This window comes from Lichenostomus cassidix, chromosome 3 (genome assembly GCF_008360975.1).
Source record: "Lichenostomus cassidix isolate B80296 chromosome 3, HeHo_3.0, whole genome shotgun sequence".
NCBI classification, from domain to species: Eukaryota; Metazoa; Chordata; class Aves; order Passeriformes; family Meliphagidae; genus Lichenostomus; species Lichenostomus cassidix.
The window spans coordinates 18,987,012-19,011,364 of NC_139483.1; the positions used below are offsets into that span (position 1 = coordinate 18,987,012).

A 24,353-nucleotide genomic window follows, 5' to 3' on the forward strand; every position below is an offset into this window, starting at 1 on the left:
AAAGATGCATAAATATTGCCTCCAAATCATAATATTAGCTGTGTAAGAATTATTTTTTTTTACATCAGTGAACTACATTATGTTAAACCCCTTACTTTTAATAGCATGCAACCCAGTAAAGTAAGAAAGACATACCACAGGTAGTAAACATTTCAAATGTGCATCAGCTCACTAAAGCAAGTGTTTGTTGAATGTATGTTAGTAGCAATGCTCAAAGTAAGGCCACGACACATTCTTTGGAAATGTCTCCATACTGAATATTCCAATAAGTACATTTTCATGGGAGTCACACTGAAAGATTGCAAGCTCTGATCTCAGCTGGGCCACTTTGGTGAGTCCTGCAGATAATGTCTAACACACAAAGACCAAACAATGGGTAGACTGCCAAATTCTTATTTGTCCTTCACATGAAGACCATATTGACTGTTTCAAAAACTCTTTGTATGAGCCATTATTTTCAAATTGTTTCCCAACTTATACTGCAATTGAAAATTGGACAGCTCTTCAATTGCTCCAACATTTCAATTGATTACCAATACAGGTTTTCAGAATTAAGAATATTGCTCTATTCTTTTCCACAGCATCATGTTGACTTTGTATTGTGGTCATTTAAATATTGCTGCACAGTTTGTGCTGGACTCTGGTGTTTAGATAACAGAAGGGAGAATCAATTAGATTTATTATCTCTAAACTGTACAGTAAGTGATAAGACAACCCCTACACATAATGTAGCACCCATTTTCAAGGACTTGTGTAGTTGCACAGTTCTAGTAGTTTAAGTAACAGAGTGATTTATAGTGACGTATACAATGATGGGAAAGACTCTACTTAAGTAGAATCAAAATTATCCCCAAGGGGAAAAATGGAGAAGCAAGTAGGTGAAAGCCCTCACTTATGAAGGAACTGATATGGCTGATTACCAAATGTGAGGTTACAGCTCCAAGCCAAAAACTGAACTAGAGCAACCATCCAGCCTCCTTGAGCTTTCCTGGCTTCTTTTTGTCCAGAAGTCAGTTCTTACTATTTGTCCCTAGGTCAGGTTTAGAACTCTCCTCAAGCTTCTTTTGCTCTTACTGTTTTTAGTAGGAGTCTTTGAGTAAAACTGACCAAAAGATGTGGTAGAAATGCATTTTAATGCTTTAGCTTTGCATCCTTTAACAAATGGTCTCAAGCAATTATTCCAAAGTCAAGTGAACACAAAGTAAGTAATTTTCTGATATCAATAAATTTTAATTCATTATCTGCATGATTGTATTGATGGCCAAACAAATGTGATGTGAAAACTTTTTTGCTTCTCCTCTGAAAAGCAAAAGCAGCACTTCCTTTTCCTCTAATCAACACTAGGGATTTCCCTTCATTTGTTCCCAATGAGATATTCAAATTGATGGGATAGCATTAAGGAAAAGGTCACATACACAAAGGCTAAAGAGCTTGATCCATCCCCCAAAATCAATGGAAAGTTTCCTGTTGGTTTCGATGAGAGCAAGATTGGGCCTATAGTCCTTTAATCTTTGCTCATAATTCTTCAGAGTCAAGCGTTCTGCCTTCAATGACTTTGAAAAAAAAAAGGAAGTCCATCCCTCTGAATAAATTATTCAAAATCAACCTTGGAAATACCTCCCTGTACAAAATACACTTAGTGTCCTGTCTGAAGATAAGGAATAAGTTTCACATGAGTCATTTCCATGTCTACTAACTTTCCCTAATATGTTCCTCCGTTAATTTTTCCATCATGATAAAACCTCACTTATTACTGGTGCAGGGTTCTCATGACTTTTGTGACACATGCAGCCCATTCAAAAGCCCATTGACTCATATATAATTTGAACTGAATTTGCCAAATTGCCTTATACCTGGGACATATAAAGAGCCAGTAAGTCTCCAGTTTGCCAAATAAAGTTAAGGCTTCCTTTGGATGTAACAGACCTATAGTTTCCTGAGTATTAAGTCCCCCAGTGAGTGCTCATCTGCTGCCCATTCATGACATGTGTTGTCTAAATAACACGTAAGGCATATTTTACCCCTACAGATATGAACAATGCAAACAGGCAAAGTATAAATGATACAAACTCGGAAAGCATGGCAATTTTCTGAAGCTGTAGCATCTCTGGATATTTTATTTGATTATATTTGGCAAGTCATGAATATGAGAAGTTTAACACTTAGACTAGACACCTCTGCAAGAGTCCTAGGCTGACCCAGGAAATGGTCCCAGAAATTCAGATGCTGCTTTCCCTCCATACCTGTTACAATGATTGAGGGGAATGGCACTGTGCAGCTGTGGACACCAGTTTTTCCATGTGTTCATCAACCAAAGTCCTGATCAGCATTAGCCCTTGAAGGCTGCACATTCTCTGGAAGTGTTGGTCTTACCTGAGTAGCTGCAGAGCTCTTCTTATAGTTTCTTCATTATTTTCTTATTAATATTCTTATTATTCTGCCGTTATAATCAGATTGTAGTCTTTTTAATCTTCACTGCCTCTCCTGTTTTTCTGTGTTCTAAATGGGGACCTTAAGTAATTATTATTTCAGTAATACAGCAATTCCTGATCATATACAATCCCACAGAGCACGCCTTAACATCCCCATAATCCATGGACAGGCCTATTGCAATACAAACAGTAAGTGAAACTTCAGGAAAGTCTTACAGTCTAATCAATTCTCCTATTTGCATCAAAAGGAAATGTTCCCCAACATTTTTCATATGTGGTTGATCAGGTCCTATGGGCATAGTCCCTTAACCACCATCTAGTTTCATACACATTTACCTAGGTCCAGGATTTTCATCATTGTAAATTGTTAATTGTTCATTGTTAATAAATTATAAGCTTAGAGGCACAACATCCACTGTTCTGCAATAGAGTGTAATCCAATATAAAATGTTGTTATGACAATGCTTATTTGACGTATTTTCAGTTTAAAAGAGGTTAGAAAAGTTAGAATTCTGTAGGTAGATGATCCAGTGTGGTTTATATCACAATAAAATCTAATATCAACATAGGGCTAAAACCCCCTCTATTTAAAATATTTGGGCATGTTATAGAAATGTTATCTTTCAAAATTCTGTTGTTTACATTAAAAAAATGGAAAAGAAGCAAAAAGCATGAGTTAATTTAGAAGTCTTATTCTATTCTGGGAAATGTCAGAAGTAGATTCACGCTGAATATTTCCATTGATAATTACTGAATTTTGCAATATTTATATAGTATTAGGACATGGCAAAGCACCACCACACTTTCAGAGCAGTCTGTGCTCAGGAAAGGAGTTTGCTGTTCTGTGTGCCCATTCACAAAGCAGGCTACAACTTCAGAGGACAGAAAAGCTGTGCTGCCTGACAAGCCAGCTTTCCCTCCAGAGAGAGGGCACTGTCACCTCGCACAGCCCACACCAGCAGGAACTGTCCGTGAAAGGTAAGGCAGGTGTGAGAAAACAGGCAAGAGAAATGGGTGGACGTGGATGCAAAGAGGATAAAATAACATCAGCTAAAGTAGCTGCCAGTGAGTGCAAGGTCTGCTGCAGCTATAGCAAGAAATCTCCCTGTTTAGCAGCTGAGATCCCCTGCACATCCCACTCCCACCTAGTCCTGGGACCCCAAGGTGGTGTGTGGGTGCAGGCACAGTCACTGCAAGGGAAAAGACAGCTTAACATTAAAGAGGCACATCAAATCTGAGAATCTCTAGGACGTTGGTGTCTAGGCAGGTGTTTTGGAAAAACTAAGTTTCAGATTTAGGTGCATAACATGGCAGTGAAGTGGCATACCAGAGTGACATCCTTTTAACATTTTCTTATTTAACAATGGCAATCCAGTTGGCTTGTAAAGTCACGTGGTGACATTATGCTGAATTCTTAGAGGTTAGTTCTGATGAGAAAGACCAATAGGAGTAATATTTAACATCACAAAATAAGTCAAATTAGAACTCTTCAACCACTGTGGTTTGAAAATACATTTCTCAAAAGATTTTCAAGCACTTGGTTTGGAAATGTTGTACAATGACATTTTGCACTGCTGCTCTTACCCCTCTAGATTTAAATAGCCTAAACTGTAAACAGTGTGTTTACAATAGTTGAAAGTCAGGTGGATCAAGTCAGTTCTCAAGTGAATCGATGTATCCTGATTTATACCACAGTTGATCTGATTAGTCTCATAAGAGAGGCAGCAGCTCTAATAAAAGCCTCACTGGAAAAAAAAGTGTACCTATTTATTGCTATCTTTAATATTTTGTGAAAACAAGAAAGACTTGAAGGTAAGCAGCTTTAATGAGCCTATCGATTTCCTTTTTTTTAAAATATTAATGAACTGGCTAAAATAAGTGATGTTTCATAAAAAAAATATCAGATTTAAACAACATGCATGATGTTTTCTACATGATCCCAAGTGTTTATATATTAAAAACCAAATTAAAACTGATTAGTTGATAATGACTGCAGATGCTGACCTTTGGAAAGATTTATTAGTCCTGCAAACTGTGAACTGGGCTACCTGCTCATTCTGACCTTGATACAAGAACAGAAACAGCAAATGGTAGATTTAACCCTTGCTGATTCTAAAAATAAATTCCTGATAAAAGAAACATCAGCTGTGGTTAAACAGCAGAACCTCAGTCTGTGGATATTAATACAAGTCCTTTTTTTTTTTTTCTTAATTAAGCTATTCATGGGAAAATAATTAATACTCTCTATCTCCCTGATTGTTTACTAATAAATATCTTTTTAGGTGATACAGAAGACCTGGAAGGATATTTCATTATATAATCTGTACAGTTACACTTACTTTCCATTCACCAGCAAAGCAAGTTGAATGTGTATCATACAAAAAAATTGCTATTGCCTTTCTTTAGTCTCATGATTGGTCTCATTCACCATCCACTGCAGACAGCACAAACACTCCTCTTGACTTCAGTATGTGCTAGTACAGGCCCTAGATATGGACAAAACTGTAACTTAAAAGCAGACATTTATCAAGATAAAATGTCAATAAGTCTTGTAAATATCTGAGAAAATTATTTAATTGCAATTTAAGCTTAAATAATGATGATAACTGGAACTGTTTTAGCTTACTTTTTATTTATTTATTGTAACTTCTTTGCAGGAGCCTCTTTTAAGCTCACAATTCATGTCTATTTACTTTAATACAACCCATTGCAATACTGATATATCCTGCCTTCAGCAGCTGCTTTATACCTTACCAAATTAACAGCTAAACATCAATGCTTAGTCCTGTGCTTTTAAGCATAAAGCAGCCAAGTCTGGACTGTCTGGCAAATGGATTGTTTTCAGAGACAACTGGTTACATGAGTTAATATTAAAAAAAAGGGGGTAAGGAATAGGGAAAGGGGGAGAGGTGAAGGGGATTTTGGGTTGGGGTTTTGTGGGCTTTTTCTTTTCCTTCTTTCTTTTTTTTTTTTTTTTAGCCACCCTGTGATCTACACTGCAATCTGTTTTGTCCGTTGCTCCTGACAGTATCACAGGGAACCTCTCTTGGTGAGATTGATTGGTACCTCCAACTTAGCCATTTCCTTGCAGAATGGCTGCCTTTTTTTGCCTAATGATGTTACATTTGTCCTGCAGATGATGTAGAGCATGCTGCAGAGGATGAACAGCTCTGCTCTGATCACTCCTTACTTGGCAAGTACTCACGCTTCACACCAACACTCCTCAGCACCATTAATATTATATATAGATACCCTTGTCACAGATTTACATTCGGTGATCCGAAATCAGGACAGGAAGGGTGAAGTGTGCGGGGGGTGTGCGGGTGAGGAGGTGATCTGATTTATTGTGAGGAATGTTGGTGAATAAAAAGGAAGTGATCAAATTTATATTAATGTCTTGACCTATATTCTCAGTGCTGCTTTTTTCACTGCTCAGCCCCAAAGTGTCTTTCCTCCTGCAACAGATTTCAAAAAGTCTTTAAAAACATGATGGTTCAGTGTCTCGATATGCATTTACTTGTAATAAATTCTTTGAAATCACAATTTTTTGCACCGGTGACAGCCCCTGGGGAGATTAATTAGTCATGAAGTAGAGGCCAGGTTCCCAGTCTCTAAAATGGTTCATGCATGATCTGCACATCCACAACTGGATGCACACAGGAAACCCAAGCACTGAACACAGTAAAACGCATTGAATGTTGCAGAGTTACCTCAAATTTACATACTTACCTGCAGATCCTATGTGTAAGACTTGCCTGAATGTTCATTAGAGAAAAAGCAGACCTTTGGTGTACACCTTACCCAGGAAGTGCAATACCGAGCCATACAGAAATGTGGCATGAAGCTGGTGAATCATACAACTCAGAAAAACAGAAATAAGATTTCTTGCAATCTAACTTCAGTGTCTTTTATTTAAGCCTTCTAATATTTAATTCTTTAGTGCAATAAAATTTTCATCCAATTCCTTTCATGGGGAACTTGCTCTGGGGATGAATCAGAGTGTTGTTACGAAAAACCTGTCTTGTAAGAATGCCAGCTTTGTTTTTCAGAGGAGATAGACCACAGGCAGCTTCTTATGTGGCATTTGCTAAGTTGCCACAGGTCAGGGTGCTAAAGTGTGAAAAACCACAATTTTTTGAATGTCTGTGCCTCTCCTCTGCTGGATGAAGTGGAATAAAGTGGAGATAATAAAACTGACTTAGGAGTAATGTGATGTATGCTGGAAGTGCTGTTGATTTTTGCATCTCTTAATCTGAGAGTTAAAACTATGTAAATAATCATTTTGTGTAGTTTGCATAAATTTTTTCTCAAAAAGAATAACTGTGAATCAAAAACTGAGAAATTGTCAATTTATCATTAATTTAATGCTTCATTTCTGACTGTTTTACTTTTTTTATAGAAAGTTCAAGTTTGTTCCTACATGAAACATTGCTTCAAACTGAAAGAGGAACAGTTTCATATAGAAAGCATTGAAACAAAATTATGTGCTTTGAAACATCTGTTTCTGATATTGAAATGGATTATTTTTACCCTTCATTTTATAGACAGCTTTTTATCCGTCTTTAGTTTTTGGCAGCAGCAATGGTCAGAAATTGGTACAAATTGATTAAATCTTCCTAGCACCAAGAGGAGATGTTTTTCAGTACAGCAAATGTTCTGACTGTTGCTCTGCTCTACCTGAGATTCCTTGGGCCATACAATGCTAGGAGAAGGTATAGCCTCAGAAGCAAACCAAATGGTTCTTCTTGCTCTATAGCAGAAAAGACATGACTCAAGCACTATAGTGGAACATGAACCTACAGTCAATGCAATATTGCAATGAAGCACTAAGGCAAAAAACACGATTATGAGAACTGCCCAGTGACCCAGCAAGTCAAGATCTCTCTCCTACTCAACTCAGGTGGCTGGTCAGCAGTAAGTTAATGATATCTTTATACTTCTGAAAAGTATATGTAAATAAGTCATTTACAGTTCATTAAATACGTGCTCTCAGTACTTGAAATGCACAGCTTTGTAATGTTATGAGATATACAATCGAAAATCAAATGTGTGCAAAACTTTCTTCCAGTTTCCTGCTTCTGCCAGATTGTCACTTTTCTACAAGGATTTGGCAGGAACATCACCGTGTTTTCCCCGTTTCAGTTAGTGAAGCCATGGTACTTAGCTAATGACCTTGATTAGTTTGCTGCTGTCCTCTCCTGTCTGATTTCTAGCTCAGAAGGTCTATTTACAAAATTTAATTTTTCTGATTTGTAACACATGGAAAAAAAGAATATTTATGCCTTAAATATGATTTTTGTGTGCATTCATTCACATCTAGATTTATTGGTGATATTCAACCAACACATTAAGCATAAACTAATACCAGCTGATTACCATCAATGCAACAAGGCATGAACTAATGCACCATAATCTCGTTGCAGTTATAAAGTTTTCTTATAAAATGCTTTAAAATTACTTATGTTAATTTAGTTACAAGGCTAACATGTACTGAGCAGGAAATTATGTTGTATTAATTTCAGCACTCACCACTCTTATTAGCCAATCGAATCACTCTCCTTCTTTCCATTTTATAATTATCATTAATTACCAGTTTATAATAAGTTTATTCAGTTAATTCAGTGCTGTTCATGCCCTGAAGCATAAACCAATACTGATATCATTTGAACTTGTGACTAATTAGAAAATTGTACTACCATTAGGTAACTTGTTCTGTAAATTATTTCATCCTTTCAGGTAACCTAACCCTTTTTTTTTTACATCATGAAAAGACAGACATTCATGATTAATTCTTCTGAAGTTGCCCACATCAAGGTTTTTCATGGGGTTGTTTTGGAACCAAATTTTTACCAGCAATAAGAAAATAGACTAAGCTAGAATCATACAATCATAGAATTGGTTACATTGGAAAATACCTTTAACATCATCAAGTCCAACCATTAACCTAACACTATCAAGTGCACCACTAACTCATTCCCCAAGTGCCCCATCAAGATGTCTTTTAAATCCCTCCAAACAATGGTGACTCTACCATTTCCCTGGGCAGCCTGTTCCAATGCCTGACAACCCTTTTGGTGAAGATTTTTTTCCCAATGTCCAATCTCAACCTGCCATTGTGAAACTTGAGGCCTTTTCTTCTTGCCCTTTACTTACTACTTGGAAGAAGAGACTGACCCCATTTGCCTGCAGCCTCCTTTAAGGCAGTTGTAGAGAGCAATAAGATCCCCCCAGCCCTCCTTTTCTCCAGGCTGAATAACTCCAGCTACCCCAGACACTCTTCAAAAGACTTGTGCTCCAGACCCTTAACCATCTCCATTATTCTTCTCTGGACACACTCCAGAGCTTCAATCTAAAACAACTGAAAGTAGAAAGCAAGAACCAAATGTGTTACCTACAGATTTATTTTGTCTGCTTCCATAGCACAAAAACCCAAAGACAAAGACACCTGCAGGTAAAATTTGGGAGTAAAGCTTTCAGGCAACTAAATAGTGTTTTATTGAATAATCTTTTCTTGTACACTTTTAAATGGGACTAGACAATGTCATTGATCAAGTACTATAAAGGGTCATCTTGTACTGTACAGAAAAGATAGACTCTCTTCTGCCTGTAATTTCTTTATGGAATTTTATAAGAGATTCTTTTAGAATGATTTCTTACCGTAATTCTGCAATTTGAGCTGGAATTTTGATTATGATTTAACAGCTCAACCTTATAAAAGAATATTAACACAGTAATGCTACTAAATAATATCACTTTCTGCACTTTAAATATAGTTGCAGGTTTTCATACAGATTAATTATACAGTACCTACCTAAAGAAGTAAGACCTGCAGGAGCAGTACTTGTCCATTTTTCAGGTGATGGAGTGAAATACATTTTCCCTTTCATAAGGAATACTTGAGATCTATTACTCTCAGCTTAGTTAACTCCTCAACCATTCCTCACCAAGCTCACCTAAACATTGCACTTCTAACACTCCAAATGCAAATAGTGCCTTTTCCAGTGCTTTACTCCGAGACAGCAGGTTTGTCTTGCACTGAATATCCCCAGTCTCAAAGCACACTTGGAGCACCAAGTCTTAGCAAGGAGGCAGTTGGCAATTAGATTGCTTTCCCAGGGACATTACAAAATGTGCACAGGGATTTAGATAACCCAGACAGTCCCTCTTCTGTATTTTCTTCTCTTTTAAGAGGAGCAGAGGTCAAAATTCAGACCTGGCTTTTGGCTCTCATAACCTTAGGTTAGGCACTCCTGTGGGGTTATGTCAGTCTACAGGGTTGCCAATTGCTGCCCTACCAAATATTTCATGATTCTTGATAATTTTGTCACAAATGTAGTTAGTGGGGCTTCCAAATGAACCATTGCTGCTTTGCAAATGGACACAGTACAGGTAGGAACACTAAGAGTAACAAAGTGAGGTATTTCTACCTTCTCATTGTGATGACACACTTCTAGCCAGTAGCTAGTCAAACACTATGCACAACACAAACCCTGAAATCACGAAGCCAGTCTTGCAGGACCTGCAAATATGTATCTTTCTGTAGTTTAAACGTGAGCTAACTCATTTGCCATTTCTTATGAAGCCAGCTTGTGCCAGCTTTGCTGCTGCTCAATCACACTGCTGCTGGGAAAATTCCCTGGCTGAAAAACCACATAGAGAGTGACAGAGATCATCTCGGGCCTCATCATCTTTAGGTGATATCCCACCATGTTCATACCATGAACAGAATGCATATGCAGAAGCTTTTAATCACAGCTTGAGTAATTGCAAATGACTTTTGCAGTGTGAATGACCATGAGGCCAGAGCTCCAAACTGCACTAGAGCATCACTGGTTCAACAGCACACAGTGTAGCTGTGATCTCTGAAATCTAACCTGATCCTATTAGCTGTGTTCAATTCCTCCTTTCATAGCTCCAGTCATGAAAGGATGATCACTGTCTATCTGCTCTTGACATCATGGAAAAAGCCACATTCATTAGGACTAGTAGGAATTTTAAGTCAACTTTCTCTGTTGCTAAGAAAAGACATCAAAGAGAGCTGCAAAATAGCTTCAGATGTGCAATTATGGAATAACTGATACTTCACAGTGATTCTAGCTCTGAATGAGATTTGGATTTTATTTGCTAAATATTTCTTATAAAACAGATTTTTCAATCATGTTCTTCGTATTGCTAAAGCCCGTGCAGAGTGATTAAAAATTCTGATCTCGCACGGATGGTTACAAAGCACAGTTTTGATTAATCAGAAAATTGTTTTAATCATTTGTTGCTTGGAATAATAAATTAATGCGGATGAAGTCCATACTGCTTTCTGTTGAAGTGTGACTTTGATATCACAGACATTCCTGAAAATTCAGAGGAACTACCAATGTGAGTAAGAATATTCACCTATATGCTTGGTCTCTAAGTCCTCCCTGCTCTGTTTAAACTATTGGAGAGGGTTTGCTGCTGTATCTAACATTTAATTTCTTTTTGTATTCATAGATGGTAAGCAAATATTAGGAACTAATGTGGCGAGGCATATTAATATTATTAGCTGGCATTTTGAATAATGGAGTCATGATAAAATTCTACAGTGGAGAGGGACTCTGGACAAAGATAATTAATCGTCTACAAACTTTATTCCAATATATTATGACTTTTATACTTAGATAATAACTCTGAAATCCGTGCTTTAATACTTGTTTGATAATTATATGTTGGATGTCATCATAGCTAGGTTAGGCTGTGCCACTTCAAATACAAATATCAATAGAAAGCAGGATTTCACTGATGTTGCACTTTTTTTAGAAGTATCATTATGCGCTTAATATCACTCATATGCTTACAAGACCATAAAATGCAGAACCTTTATTTACTGCATACTTAATAAGGCAGAAGACAGGCTGAAAAAATAAACACATATAGGGAGTATTCTATCATGAGGAAAGGCTTTCAGGGGTGGAGAGGGTATTGCAGGCAGCAGTAGTGCTGCTGCTTGGTAAGTTCTGAGGTCTTATCTTGGTGTGATTTGAAGAGTGTCCAACTAATGATAAGACTTTTATGTGTCAAACACTTATTTTCTACAAATATGGGAGCTATGAAGTGAAGCTGTAGCTGTGACAGATTGTGAACCGCATTGAAAATTCTCTTAGGGTCACTTCACTTTTCAGATCTAACTGATTATTGGCAGATCACACCTATAACCTGTAGTCAGGTGAGTAGACCCTCCTCACTCCAGTAGTCCTGTGGCTTCATGTGAATGCAAATGGCAAGTTTAGACTACTCTTTAGATGTGTGTGTACCCTCACTTTTAATTAATGAACAATTATTTCATACCAGTAATGCATTACCGTTGGGTTCTTTCTTATTTAAAACCAGTAGGTTTACACACACACACAAACACACACAGACACAGACACACGCACACACAAGCTCCCTTTCAAACAAGAAATAGATTTCTCAGTTACTCTCAGCACAGTTCTCTGCAGACGGACTTCAGCTCTCTGAAAAAGGAAGTAAATTGAAGAAAGGAAAACATGTAACATAGAGCTCTTACCTAGATAAAAGTCAGCTGTCAATATATGGGTACTGGTCTCAGAAAACTAATACCAACTGTAGTCATATGTCATGTACCTTTATTCAGAGAGTTCTGCACTTCCTGTGATGGGTCAGCTCTGTAGAAAAAATAGTCAGAAAATCAATAGGTAGAGTAAGAAATGAAATAAAAAATAGACCTTTTAAAGGCAGGGTGTTTTCTGTCTTCATCACTGACACATGTAAGCATTTTGTGACTTATAAACCTCTGCCTGCTGCTGAATATATTTTCTGCATGTAGTGTGAAGACTTGTGATCCAAGAAGGGGAAGCAGAGTACAGAATCCACTGCGAGGTTATTCTGAACTGATAATACTTCATAGAGCTTTAGTGCTTTTACATGTAAGATCTATCAGAATATGAGAATGATCTGAATAAAACTTGCATTTCCATATTACATAGACTTGAGAGGTTGTGTGGCTCATGACCCTTCTGCTATTAGTTTGTGACACAAACACTCTCTGTTTTACACATTTGAACCATTTTTAACCATGTTCTGTGCATAAACAATGCCCAGCCGAAATCCCCTTCTGCAGAAAGGGGAAATCTATTGCTACGCTAATCTCTGAAACTGTTTAAAGAATTTCTCCATTCTGTTCATTGTCTCTTAGATGTTTTAAGATCTGCATCCCAGATGTTTTAATTCAAGTGAAGATAACCAGGGTGTGAAGCAGCACTCCAGCTACTTGGAGTGACTGGTCCAGCATGGTAATTAACTGGTCCTGCTGGCAATCTCTGCTGAAGTGAGCTCTCATCTCTACCCTAAAACATAGAGCTTCAACCCACACATCATTACGGGCTTATCTGCAGCCCTCCACCTTCAGACTGTGCCTTTCTGTGTGGCCTCCTACCTAAGAGATCTGTTTGTGTGGAGGGATTTGTGTGGAGTAGTCTAAGGACCATACAGGACTTAAACTTCCATCTGACACTGCAGCAAAATAACCTTTGGGAAAATAACTCCTTCAACAGAATTAGTATCATTTAAAGTTCAAACACAAGCCCATTCACATCTGAAAAATGTGCCTGTATACAAATGGTACTTTAGAAGCAGAATGTGAATTCAATTTATTGTGTGATCTAATTATTTTGAATTAATTGAAAAACACAATTTAGATATGTATGGGGAATTCTATTGCAATTTCTCAAAATCCTTTGCAAATAGCAGTGAGATAGAAAAATGTTATTTGTAAAGAAAAATAATATTTATTGAGGAGAATAGTCAAAGATGGGCTGAATTGCTCAATAAAACTGACATTCACAGCAGAATCAAGACTTGATGCTACATCACTGCACCTTAGTCACTCCGTTCTGGATAATGATGTTAGTGCCTCTCAATTTCACTTGAACATTTATTCTGTTCTGGCAAATTTCTGACAGTTTGACTTTTCTCCATTGCTGGAACCTGAGCTTCTTTCTGCACCTGAAGTTTGCCAATCTGGCCAAGAAATTCAGGCATCTTGATGTATTCAGCAGCAGTTCATGGGTCTCAAAAACTTTTCCAGTTTTCCAAATTGAGGAGTAAGTAGTGCTAAAAAACTGCATTAATGCTTAATGCGAAAAGGAAGGGATTTCACTGTTCTTATACAATTTATTTTTTTTATTCATCTGACAATGGTAGTGTGATGAACTTTTACGTTGCGGATTAAAATAAAAAATGTAGCTAAACCCCAGATTTTGTTTCTGGGTACAAGATTTCACAAAGTATGCTAATTTCAGTGTGTCAGAGAGATGTCTTTCATCACATCCATTTGAAAACCAGTACTATAAAATTTGACAGGAATGAAAATAATTAATTCCAAACTGTGGAAAATGGAGAAACATTAAGTGTCTTAGAATAAGCAGCAGGACAGTGATATCAATTTACCTTTTGTGGATCAAAAGAGAGAGGTGAGCTCAAATCCTAAGCAATGTGTCAAGAACTGAGACACGGGATAATTTATGAGAGTACAATCAACCAAAAATAGCTAAATATTTTGATCTTCGATATCCTTCTATTAAAGTATGTTCATTTCCATGCACTATTTAGTTTACAAGTATTGATGGACTGAATGAGTTTTAAGAAACAGCAGGGGATTTATGGCCTTCTGATTTGTTATCTGGGTCATGAATATAAGAATTTCATTCTAATGTCCTGGAGCCATATCATGCCATTGATTTTTTTAAGCAGATTTTGCCATTGATTTAAATGGCGAGTTATGCTTAAAAATCAATGGCACAATATGGCCCTGAGACATTAACGCATTCAGAATATTGACAGAAAAGGAAAATAAAATCTTTTGTCAAAAGCTCTTTCTCTCAAAATATTATCCTTTCCCTAGAAGGTTTCAGCATTCTACTGGTTCTTCTAAAATTAAGCATAAATGCTGTTGAATGAGAATTAACAATTAGATTATTTTTTCTAAAAAAACATATGACTGGCATCCAACCTTTTAATCAAATAATTGACTAATCACTCGCTATGGTACAGCTTCACAATCAACTCTTCCAGCTAAACTCATCTCCCCTGACCCACTCCTAGCCACTTTCCTCCGCACTTCACTTCAGAAAATACTCCATACAGCCCATTAAGAAACACTTTAATTCAAGAGGGTCTGGCTGATCAAGAAAAATTAAGCTCCTAATAACAGCAAAATTGAAAGAAATTTGGACAAAATGACTCTCCGCATCACAGATTTTGTTTACTAGTGGGTAATTAATTCTCCACATATGTTGGGAACATCTGTCGCAGTGACCTGCCATCGTATCTGTGAAATGACTGCTGTGCAGCTCCTCTGCAGATCATTAGCAACGCTCTGAAAGGAATCTTCCTCTTTCTGCCCCAAACGGGCATTGCTCTCTGGGGTGTCCACATCCCGGGAGCAGCCCAGGTCTCTGTGACCCTGCTCCTCACCTGCTTCCAGCACCTACCTCTCCTGAATGATGCAGCTCTCTGAGGAAGACCTGGTGTCTGGTAGAAGGAAGTGTGAGAGGGACGTTACAAGAAAAATCAGAGGGATTTTGCCTTGTGCTGTATCGCTTGAATTTTTTCACACTTGCATGGGTTAGCCTTCTTCTCAGCTAAGAAATCAACCTAATTCGGTGTTTAGCAGCAAAACTGCCTTTTCTGATTCTACTTGTTCAAAAGGCTTTGATGAATGCAGAAGAGGAATGAAGTTTTTTCCTCTTTCTGTGCAAAATTTCCTTTTCTGTCTGTATAGGGACATCAAGACAGAATAAGGATATGCCAAAGGAAGTAAAACAGAGGCCAAACTTCCAGGCTTCACCTTGTATGTCTGTATTGAATTATTCTGTAATATCCAAGGGATGAGCTGGTATAGAAAATCTTCCCTGATCAGGGAAGGGAGATATCAGTGAATACTGATACATGTGCAAATCCCTTTTTTACTGTAAGTAAAGCAAAAAGCATAACAAATAAACACAAACACTAAAGGAAAAGCCCAGTGTCTGCACTTGAAAACCACATTTAGGTCATATATTGGCCAAGTACTGCTCACATGCCAAGGCATAATCACATGCTTCAGAGCTTTACACATTATTTTCAAGGTCATGCAGAAAATATTTTTCTGGTGAGGCAAGTTCCCCTCCTGCCCTCCCCCATACCCATAGGGACTAGAATAAGCTGAGGAGGGTGAACACCTGCAGCTCTCCCAAGACACCTGTGTTTACAGTGAATGCCACAAACCCAACAAATCTTCTTTCACATGAAACAAAAAAAGATGCAGACATCAAAGAAAATTAATCTGAGATATCATTATACACAAAACAAATCACCTACTGTAAGAATCATATATCTCTCTCCCTCATGTTTTATTATATACAAGAATTTCAGATCCTGCCATTTTCAGATTTCCTTTAATTTTTAAATACTATTTCTTCCTTCCCTAAATGAGAATTAAATTCCAAATCTAGGATTAAATGATGTCTTTAAGTAATTTTCTCATTTTATTTTTTTCAAGGGACACTGCCACATTAAAATTCTGGGTAGATCTGAGCCAGTGTAATCTGGTATAACTCCATTGGTACATGAGCAACATCCAGTGTAATGCTGATTTACATCCACTGAGATTGCTGAACCTCTCTATTAAAAAACAACACCAACAAATCCTCACCAGTGTTTCAGATTATAACAAAAAGGAGAAATCCAAGTTTAAATACTACTTCTGAAACTAAGAAGCAATTTTTATCTTCTATGTAAAGGCTGTTCATATGTAGGCTGAAATAAAGTAAGAAGAAATTATTCTGTAAATCGTAAGACACATGTATAATTATAACATAAATGTCTCACTATTGAATACAGTTGGTTGTATTGCATTGTACAATTGGTTGTTCTGTGAATGTAGAGTTTGTTTAAGTGCAAAAATCACTCCAAAGAAATTGTAGCCAGAGCATAGGGCTGGGAACTGAGAGATGGGAACTACTCCTGACTCGGCTGAAACTACCTGTGTGACCTTGGCAAACACCTTAGGACTCACAGGAGTGATGGCTGCTTAATGAGATCATCTGCTATGAAAAATGGGTATGGGGGTATCAGGTAAGAACATACCTGTGCTCATGAGAAGAGAGGGCTTCTGAGGCAAATAATTATTTAATTGGATCAGTGTTTTCAAAGGTTTTGTGACATCTTACATACAAAGTCTGAAATTATCAAGACTAGGAAGAAGAACTGCAAATAGAAGAACTGCCTCACTAGGCTTGCCTTATGGAAAGTGACAGGGTGAGGAGGCAGTTTTGAATGAAAGCACATTTGGGGCAGGATTTGGTCTTGCACATAAGAGAACAGGCTGCCTGGGCAGCACAGAAGTGATTTGACACTAGGGAAGAAAGCGAAATTCAATCATTGATCCTTTACAATAGCAGAAATACTGAAACAATTTTATGTAGAAATGCAAACTTGTTGCTTTCGTTTTACCATTGGGATTCGTTAAAAAGGAAATGTATTTTGTTGCATTTCTATCAAGAATGAGATAACGTGTCTGAGTTCCCCACAGGGCTCTGGGGCTCAAGGAGAGAAGTTGGAGAAACATTGAGAAACAGACAATCTATTAGCAATTCAGGGTCTCTGACAAGCAACCTCAGAAGTTGCAAGGCCTCCAGGAGATGGCATTCACATACATTTATGTATATTTGTATCCATTCAATTAATAACTCATGTGGTACTAGTGAGAGTTATATCAGATATGTGTTATTGCAATGTGGTAAGGTTCAGAGTTGTGTAAAGGACTACCTGCACTGCATGCCCAGTGTATTTCCAGTTAGGACTGTCCAGCAAATGCTTCAAAGCAGATCTTCTCCTCGTGGATCACAAAAATAGCAATGAAAGGAAGTTGCCTACCAGGATCAGCATGACCAGTTTTTAACCATTAAGTAATACAGGTAAGTATCATCCCCATCTCCTTCTCTCAGTCCAGTTCCATAAATTCAAGAGGATGCCTTTTCAAATGTATTCCAAAATACTGATCAATTCTGCATGTTAGATTTTTGTCAAGAGACATTCTTCATTGCCCTCCTTTCCACTTCTCACCATGCACACTTCCCCCTTCCTTCAAGCAGGAAGAAGTTGGAAGGAATTCTTCCACAAAAGATTTTAAAGGGTTTACTTTCCACAAATTACTCACATGTAGCATTCCCCTCCACCCCCTCCATGGCAGACCCTGGTCTGACCCAATATCATTCACTGTTCCTTCTGCAGGCTGTAATCTCCAGCTCTCCCAGGGGAGCAAAACCAGCAGCCAAATATCTACTGACAGCTTTGCATCTGTAAATCCATAGCAACTTCATTGAAATCACTGGAATTAGTTTGGCTTGACACCAGTAAGAGGAAGAGCTGGATTTGACTTATTAGCACAATAAGGGAGAAATTAGTTAGATTACACTAAGGATTTCTTTGATAAAAAACATTTAGTTTTCATTTAGCCAGTGCAAAGGTAATAGCATAATTCCCTTAAGGAATGTTCAGAAATAGTGGCCTATATACAAAGAAGGAAAACCCTTAAAGAGGAGTATGCTGTCAGGGAGAGTGATACTGATGCCCAGGAGAGCTGTATATAATTAGCTGTCATCATTTACATGGTTAGTTTCTTCACCACATACAAAATATACATAATTACAGTTCACTTACAAAGGATTCATTTGCTGTGTTCCATATCTTATGAATTTTTATGGCACGTATGTCAGTTACCATTAAGTTAAAATCTAGGCCAAAATTTCTAGAAAACTTCCAAGCAACAATCTGTCGCAGATTGCAGCAGACTCAGCTATGACTGCTTGGTGTTACAGTTGCTAATCCTTTCAAAAATCAGTGTTTAGTTACTTATAACTACATCAAATATTGAGATAGTTGCTCATTTGATTTACTTACAAACAACTAAAATTTGACACTTCTGATACATGTTAAAAGCTCAGAAAGGCTTCAGAAAACCTTAGTCAAAATAATTCAGTTATTTCAATTAATATTAATAGGGGAAAAATCTTTTGTATCTTGGAACTTGTTAAAAATAATGCTACTTGGAAACTGTATCTAAACTGGAAATTTTGAGGCTGGTCTTCTTGTCAGGAATGGGAATGCACCCACCTTTAAGAGAGCTATGAACTTCAGCCGAATTTTGGTTGTTCTGTAACCTGCAGAGACTCTAGCAGGTAAATTGCCTAAGAACTGGAGTACAATAAAAAAGTTCTCAGGAATCAGATCTGGGGAAAAAACCATGGGAAAACATTGCCAGATGTTAGAAAAGACCCAAATATTTTTGTGTCTGACCAAGACTTTGCTGCCAACAAATAAATGTGATGTTCACAGGCCATTTTGAATTTTCATCTCCCCTCTTTTTGTGGATTTGTAGTTGCTAACAACTTAGAGTATGAGGCAGTTTGATTGTAAAAAAATAAAGCAGCAAAGGAAGGAGCCAAAATAATCTCTATCTGTAACCTTTGTGAGGAAGTACAATATTTTTATAAATAATATTAATCAAGGTCCTTAACTGTGGGGAGAAAACACTTCCTTGTTGGCCTATGTATCTCTACACTAATAAACATGAAGCTCTAAACAAAATTCTGTAGAATAAGACTTTCTCTAGAATGATTGACTAGAAATCAAAACCTCATTCTTAGCATGGCATAAAGTGCTGGCTTAGTAGAAGTATTCCCGGTTGGCTCAAATTCATTTTAATAGTACTTTAGAGGGCTAATATTGTCTTATCAGAGGTTGTGCTCACTGTATATACTCTGTTATCTTGCTACTAGCACAAGAATAATTGTGCTTTAATGGTAATAGAATTTTTTTCTTCCTGTGTTTTTTAAATTCTTGAAAGCTACAACATTCTCTCTCCTTCCTCAAAACGTAGGTTATTGGAAATGTTGATCTTAAATGAAGGTTGAGAAGGGGCCTGATACTACAGTAGCCCTCTGAAGAGAGGAAGAGGTGAAACTTGGGCAAAAGGTACAAGAAAATAGAAGTAGGAGCACATTTTTGCCACATCTAGAGTAAACTTAATGCAAATTTATGAAATATATACATATGCATAGATTTGTGGACAAAGTACTTTCTGGAGCTTGATCAGATGTCCATTAAAAATGGCAGCTTAGAAGCAGCAGTCAAGAGGCCAGGGTCAATGAATGCAGTGGGTCTTTCTGAAAAAAAAAAAAAAATTGTTTCCCAGTGATTTCCAGACAAAGGGAGAGGAAATAGTGCAAAACACACCAATCATCTCTGGAAATAATGCTTAGGCTCAGTTTATGGTGGGTAAATGCCTCCAGGAAATGACTGAAGCTTCCAACATGTGTATGATGCAAAGGAAATGGTCTAGAATATGCAATTGGAGCTTCTTTTAGAGGAATTAACAAATATAAAACCCTTTGTGTACTCATGCAGAAGAATAAGACTGCAGACTGCTTGTTTGCCCCAGAATCTGACACTGGCCTGAGGGCAATATTTGAATTCCACCCACTGTCATTTCTGTGCTCAATGTCCTTCAAATTTCTCAAATCTTTTTCAGCTTTGCCCTACACAGCGACTGTAGATGTTTGTATCACTGTTATAAGGTAGTAAGTATTACTAATTAATACAGATAGATGATTTTTGAAATTCTGCTTGTATCTCCATTGGACTGGCATTTGGATGATGGTAACTGTGGTCTATTGACAGCAATTGAGCAACAGTGATTTAAATAAGCTGGCATTCTGCACCGTGGTTTGCTAAGCATCTTTGACACATCTGGAGTCAGGACTCTGCCTTGGGACAGAGAGGAAAATAGAGGAACTGGAACTGTGAGTTAATTATTTAAAAATCACAGTTTTTTACAAATTTTTTAGAATTTTTTTACATATTTTTTACAAATCTTTTTTCTGAGATTCATAGCCTGTTTGGAAGGTTTGAACACAGGTGCCTAGGTTTCTACTACATTTCACTGTGTGGTCAAACACTGAAGCTTTAGCAGAGCTCCAACTTCTTCAAACAAACGTTGTGAGAAACTAACAGCTGCTCAAAAAATGTGACTCACCTGGCACTTTAATAATGCATTTAAATTGCCGAGGGACATGGTTGTGAGGACTTGCATGTACCACACCTTCCCACACACCGTGTGCAAGACTGCGTTTAAATATTTGCGAAGTCTAAGCAGATGCTGTTACCATGACAAATGACTTTTTAATCAGTCATAATTTTGCACTAAGTGCTGTATAAGTGCCCTTTGTTTCACTACTTAAACTGTCAATGGCTAACAATGGAAGTCACAGACTAGTGCCTGTCATTAAAAGCAATGGAAAAATATCAATACAATTTTTAATTAAAGCTGCCCAATGACTTGAGCTTTTAAGAAAGGAATTCTCCTTATCAGTGCATCTTGCCTTCAAGCCCTTTCTGGCACTTCAGAAGTTAACACACAGGGAAATCATGGTATATGCAACATGCTCCTGGCAACAAGGAGAGAAGGGAGCATGAGAGGAATTCAGGAAAAATATTTTATATTTGATTGGTATTGGTAGGGTAGGGATAAAGAGCATGATTCCTATGGAAACCCTAAAGCATGCTTTTTATTAGACCTTTAAAAATATAGAATAATATATAAAGAGATACCCCTGACAGTAAAAGCTGAAGTATAGATTTTTCTGTATAGACTTGTGAAGAAGCAGCTTGAAAAAACTTCCTACTGCTGTCATTATTATTGGAGTATTTGTGTTATTGACTGCCTCAAGCAACTTGTCTTTGTTTAGTCTCTTCTTACCCCTGAGTGCTCAGGTTTTTTTCTTGTTGTGTTTTTCTGATACCTTCTGTTTCTCTGTCATCTGAAAATGTGTTTCTGAAGAAGCAGATGTATGTTTCACCCATGGTGATAAAATCTTTACTGGTGTACCTTTAATGGCAATAGCTCCTACAACAGTGATTTCTCAATAGAAGAGGAATTTGACAGAAAGAAATATAAGGTCTGGGACAAACAGATGATCTCCCTGGGTACTTGCTGCATGGATAAAACTTCCAAGTCAGCATGCTTATTTTGAAATTAGGGAAAAGATTTTGGACTGTGTAAAATTGTATTGAAAGGCATTGAATATGAGGTAAGAGGGAGCTTGTGTACATAGTATATATTCACTTATGTTACTAAATTATCAAGCAATTTTGTACCATATGTGAACTTGGCATGATCTATGAAAACTTGTATTCCTTTTGCATTCTAGAGAAAGTTATAGTCTCAGTAAATAGAAATGATAACGAGCGTTATCTCTTTATTCATGTAAACAGCACTTTTAGAGTCTTGTTTTATAGATTTAGATTGTGATCCTTTTGCTTGCAAACTGAAGACTTAGATTATGACCCACAAAATGGAGCATTAAAATTCTATGTTTCTAGGGAAAATGGCCAGATTTTTTTGAATTTCACATTTGCTTATATATTGCAATAGAAGAGCAATAATAAGAATAGAATTCAGGACTTCCGTAACTTTCACCAAGTGTATGGCAGTAGGAGTAAGCTGATCCTGTGAGCTTTATGTGGTTAATAGTGCTTTTACTTCCTTAGAAGTTGTTTTCATGAGCAATACCTAGTTTCTAATATAAGCCATATTTCCAGTTTGTATTTCTGACTTAATCACCTGTCTCTCAGCTTCTTTTTCCCCTTTCATTTTCCTTTCTGTGATATGTAGAGGGTAGACTTTTTGTGATAGCAATAGCCTTTAGCATGCAGCATTTCTTTTTCTTGCTTAAATTACAGAACTCCTATAAGGAGTAATGAAGAAGAAAATGACAGTGGAAGAAAAAACTACACCAGCTGTGCATAAGATATATGCACAATGCTAGCAAATGAAAAAATACCACAGCAAAATGCTTTGGGATTTGACTGTGCATCCAACATTCTTGGATAAAACCAGCATGGCCTACTTGTCCTGACTAAGCTCCAGGGACTTCTTACTCTGCTTTCATCCAAGTCAGTCTTTCAAATTTGCTCTCTGACCAAGATTCAGATATCTGGACTTCTTTAAAGGGAAGTTAGAGATGTGGAGTAGAAGTTGCTGAAGATCATTTTCCCTGTTCTCTGCTGTCAACAGCAACAATCCACAGTGACTGGTTCCTCAGTGCAGTTCAGAAGCATGTTAAAGTGTTTCACTGAGGACATGACATTTCTTGTGCCAAGAGTTCCTATCCGGCCCACTTTCCATGACTGGCAGGCAAGGTGTGATATGAGATGGGACTCTGGGCCTCACTCTCTTCACTACCACTGAAGGAACTATGTCAGACCTTGATTGTCTGGACTGGAGTAACTGAGGACAGCCAGTTCAGCTGCCTCTGTGGTCACTGTGTTCCCACAGAGTTGGTACAGGAAGACTTCTCCTGGAGGGTGTTGAACTGGACTAAGCTGTTAGTGTTTTATAAGGCAACTGGCACACACTCCCTTGTGTTCCTTTCTCAGGTTGTCCCCACTGAAGCAGAGCATGCAGCTGAGCTGTTGCTTCCAAACTGAAAGGCATCCAGGAAAAAGTGCCTTTGGAAAAGGTAATGGTGACTGAAGCACTGGAGCTCTGCAGGTAGAACATCTCTGGCACTGAGAGTATCATCTCCCCCCTTGCTCTTTGAGTGTCCGCTTGCTTATGCTTGGACAAGTTGCTTAGTTTCCATCATGTCTCTGTGCACTGGAATCTAGATGGGCCTTTAAAACACCAAAAGATCAATAGGCAAAGTTCAAAGAAAAAAATTACCGTCCTTCCAAAATATGTCTGGTATCTACCGTGGGTCTGTGTCCTCCAACAGCACACTTTTCCCACTCCTGTCTCAGACAATGAGCAGCAGCATTTCTGGGGAGATTTTGCCTTTTGATCTCCTCTCTGATCTAATGCAATTGTCCACTGGCAGAAGCGCTGTGAGGTGCAGAATAAAGTAATGAAGCTAATCTGATTTCCAACCCCCAACCCCAGTATCTACATGCCCTTATTATATTAGATTCCTAATGAGATTCTCTGTCTGCACTCCAGAAACCGGGCTGGAAATGTATGTATATGTGGGGAGGGGGGGATGTTGTGGAAGGTTGCCTCCATTTACATCCCATCTTTAATGGATAAAATCTGCCTGTCCTTGAGTTGCAAGGTATCTGCCTCCAAGATTTCTTGAGGGAGAAGCTTCTAAAATTGCCAAGAAAAAGATGTATGTATTTCACACTGGTTTGTCTTTGGTATGGCAACAAATGTAAGCATGGGAGAAATGTAGGGAGAAATCTTCTTGTGAAGGTCTTGTCCACCTTCCTGATAAAGCTGGAAGATTTTCTGGAGTGGAGAGTGAGTTGGAGGGATGTACCTGAGCTGGAATTGTCAGGAAGAACTGAATAAACTCTGGGAAGAAGTCTGAACAAACTAGTTTTGTCTTATTGGGCAGCAAAAATAGTTACTTACCTCATGAGTGAAGAGCCTGTACACTTTTAAAGGTCCCATGAAATGCCCTCATGCAAGTCATGCAATCCATACTTAATCCTCACTAAAAACCACAGCTCTTATCTTTCTCAGCTGTACAGAACCATTTCCAAGCAGTTTTTAATAAAGAAGTGGGAGCTACTGGATGCTGCAGAGCTGGCCAGTGATGGGGCCATCCCAGGCTAAAATTCATGCACCAGAACCATGTTTCTCCAGTTTGGTCATAAATAAGCCTCTCCAGCTACACTGAATTTGATGCATCTTAGAAAACAAACAGTATTGCTCAGAGAGTGCATGGTGATCATAGAAGATTTTTACTTTCCTTAGAGGCCAAGCTGTAACTTCAGCTATGTCACTGAAATGTACCTGCTGAAACAGAATAATCATTACCTAAAAGAGAAAAACCTCTGGCCTCTTGTCAGTTCAGTGAAGAGCACTGCCAGCAATGCCTGAATACAGCT

The 24,353-nt window shown here is 37.8% G+C and overlaps 1 long non-coding RNA gene across 1 annotated transcript; it reads right to left on the reverse strand.

Moving 5' to 3' along the window:
- Positions 1 to 6,791: 6,791 nt before the first annotated feature.
- Positions 6,792 to 24,143, reverse strand: LOC146439218 (uncharacterized). The gene is made up of 3 exons (XR_014851231.1): positions 23,875 to 24,143; positions 11,971 to 12,088; positions 6,792 to 7,182 (listed from the first exon to the last, which is right to left on the reverse strand). It is a non-coding gene; the product is annotated as an uncharacterized LOC146439218 (long non-coding RNA).
- Between the last annotated feature and the right edge of the window lie 210 nt (positions 24,144 to 24,353).